Source organism: Belonocnema kinseyi, chromosome 3 (genome assembly GCF_010883055.1).
Source record: "Belonocnema kinseyi isolate 2016_QV_RU_SX_M_011 chromosome 3, B_treatae_v1, whole genome shotgun sequence".
Lineage (NCBI taxonomy): Eukaryota > Metazoa > Arthropoda > Insecta > Hymenoptera > Cynipidae > Belonocnema > Belonocnema kinseyi.
In genome coordinates this window covers 117,362,352-117,365,891 of record NC_046659.1, presented here as the reverse complement: position 1 = coordinate 117,365,891, position 3,540 = coordinate 117,362,352, and positions in this window count along the sequence as shown.

Here is a 3,540-nt window from a genome sequence, read left to right as displayed (position 1 = left end):
TAATATAAAAGTCATAAGGCTGCAAAAAAATTCAAGTTAAATTTAAAAGAATTCAAAGGGAAAAAATATATTCCAAACAATTTCATCAATTTTAGTAAAATTTGAGCCAATTTGGAAGAATTTAAGTGAATTAAACAAATTCGAGAGAATTCCAAAGAAGTCAGGATAATTCGAAATAAATTCAAACGAATCGCAAAAAATATTTGGAATTCTCGTAAATCTTTTAAATTAGTTGAAATCCCGCCAAATAAATGAAATCAATTTAAAATTCCTTGGAATCTTTTAAAATATCCTAAAATCTTTAAAATCTTTTAAAATCATTGTAATCCTAAGAAATTTAAACTTCTTGAAATCTTTTGAAATGCCCAAAAATATTTTTATTCTTTGGAATCTTTCGATATATCCGAAAAATTTTCCATTAGAAATTCCTTAAACATTTTTTTTAAATACCCAACAAATCTTTGAAACATTTAGAATCCTCTCGAATTTGTTTAATTCACTTAAATTCCTCTAAATTGGCTCTAGTTTTACTGAAATTAATGAAATTTTTTGAAATACATTTTTTTCCTTTTCCTTTGAATTCTTTTGAATTTAACTAAATTGTTTTGCAACCTTAAGAATCGAATTATTTTGAAATCTTTGAAATTAAAAATAATATATTAGTCACATTATTAATGCACGTTACTCACTTTTAGTCCCTTTCTGGAGAAAAAATTAGTCATTTAGTTTTAGAATGTGGTAACCCTGACAGGATTAACTAATTAAAAATAGAATAGATTAATTTTCAATTGAAAAAATTAATTACGAACAAAAAGAAAAACAAATTTCCAACAAAATAGTTCAATAAATCAATACATAACTACTTTATAAACTGACGAATAATTGTTATTCATTTTCATAATTGAAATTTAAAAAAAAATTAAGTACGCTCTCGAAAAAATGTCCTTGACTTAAAAAAAATTCCCTGTCATTTCCAGGTTTCTCCAGGTGTGTAAAAATTCCCTAACAATTCCCTAACAATTCCAGGCTTTCCAGGTAGGCTACATTACAGGAAAAAGTACATTTTTTGGTTCAAAACACGATTCCGGCTGAACCTGTGAACCGATTTGGATGGTGTTTTTTTTTAAGCTGAGAAAATTTCAAAGGAAGTTGTCGAGCCTGATTTTTAATTTAGTTTTTCAGTTTTTTATAAATAAATAAATAAATATGACGAAAAAAGTGACAATTTTTCTATTTGACGTTCCCGGTGCTCGTGAATTTTTTATAAACAAATTATTTGTTGAAAATGTGTTTTCTATAATTTTCAATAATTTAAAGTTTTTTTAAAGTTGTATTGCAAGAAATTTGAATGGAAACAATGTTTTAATAAAAACAATTTCTCTCAAGACTATTCTTGTTAATATGAACAAATTTAATAAACAAATGCATTATTCAGGCATTTGTCGTCAAAAAATTCATTTTTTTCCATGCCAATTTTTTTTTTAATTTTTAAATTGGGAACTTCATGACAGTTTGAGCAACATCCATCACTATTTGATCAATTTTTAAAAAAATAAAATTAATAAACAAATGCATTATTCGGGCATCTGTTGACGAAAAATTCTTTTTTTTCGGTATCAGTCCTTTCAATTGAGAACTTCATGTCAATTTCAGCAACATTCATAATTAGTTCATAAATTTTATGATTTTTCAACAAATTAAATAAACAAATGCATTATTTGGGAATTCGTCGACGGAAAAACTCGTTATTTTTCAATGTTAGTCCTTTTAATTGGGAACTTTACGAAAATTTCAGTAACATTCATAGTTAGTTGATTAATTTTATATTTTTGTTAAACAAATTTTATTTCAAAATATATTATTGGGGCATTTGTCGACGTAAAAACACGTTTTTTTCAAAGTCAGTCCTTTTAACTTCAGAAAGTGAATAATTTAAATAAATTATATAACATATGAAAAGTATATGTAAGTACAGAATGAAAAAAATAACTTTTTTCTTAAATTAAAAGGACTTACTGAAAAAAAATATATGCCCGCTGCGCGGGCACGTTCCCATTACGCGCCGCGCGTTTTCTTACGTTTAATACGTACACTTTAACTACAATTTATTAAATATCGTAAATACTATAACTTAAATCAAAAACTATGATTTAAACTTCTAAGGAATTACAGCCATAAATTGTAACTGCAATTTTTTTCGATTTGTTTTTAAGGAAGGTTCTCAAAGCACTTACGGCTTTGACGAGTACATTCTCATTACAAAACTCGCGCTCGATAATAGTAGCGAAAAATATATATTTTATATCTAATAGAAATTTGGATTGATATTTCTTAACCTATAAAAAAAAAATTTCCTTTTTTTGAAAATTTTCAAAATGTTGAAAAGCATATAACTTTTTGAATTTTTATCGAATTCAAACATGTCATTTAAATCATTTCCAAGTCTTATTGACGTGTAACAAAAAATTTCACAAAAATTTCTAAAACTCATAGAAAACTTTTATTCAAATTTTGAAAAAGCTCTAAATTTTTTAATTTTGGTTGGAAATATCTGCTTAACGAAATTAACCTTCGTTTTGGGAACCTTAAGAAGTGTATCAAAGGCTGACTCGATTGGACAAATCCTTCAAAAGTTAGCGTGGTCGTCGTTTGTTTAACAAAAACATAAAATTAATCAACTAATTCTGAATGTTAGTGAAATTATGGTAAAGTTCCCAATTAAAAGGCATGGAAAAAACGAGTTTTTTCGTCGAAAAATGCATTTTTTAAATTAAATTTGTTTAAAAAATCATAAAATTGATCAAAAGATTATGAAGTTTTCTGAAATTATCATGAGGTTCCTAATTTAAAAAATTGTCATTGGAAAAAAATGAATTCTTCTGACAATAAAATGCCTGAATAATGCATTTGTTTATCAAGTTTGTTTATAATATTAACAAGAATAGTCTTGAGAGACATTTTTTTCATTAAAATATTGTTTCCATTCAGATTTCTTGCAATGTAATTGAACCGCTGGCGACCAAAAGGGGACACGGCCGGAATCAGCCTGAGAAGTATTGTCCTAAGTGTCAATTTTAGAAATCTTTCTAATTTCAATTTTAAAGACTGATACTTGTAGAGAATTTCAAGGCGTATATTTTTTTCCTCTTGCAAAAATTTATAGGTTTTGTAGTTTTTGAGATAATTGGTAAAAAGTGGATTTTTTGAAAACGAAAAATTCCAATATTTTTTCACTTCAACTCGCGCTAATTTAGCCAATTCTCATCATTTTCCGATTTCCCCAATACAAAGTACGTGTTTAAGTCTTCTGAAACTATCTAAGAAAGAAAAACGAGAATATTGTAATAAACAAAAAAGTTATTAATTTTTTTTGAGGAAATTAAAAAATCATGAATTTTAACCTTCAAGCGCCTCGTTTAGCGAACGAATTTTAAGCTCCGGAAAGCTTTTAGTGAGAAAGTTGTTCATTAAGGTTCAAAGAAGTTTTCTGGAAAGTTTTAGATCAATTGGATTAATAGTTCAAAAATTATGAATGTTTTA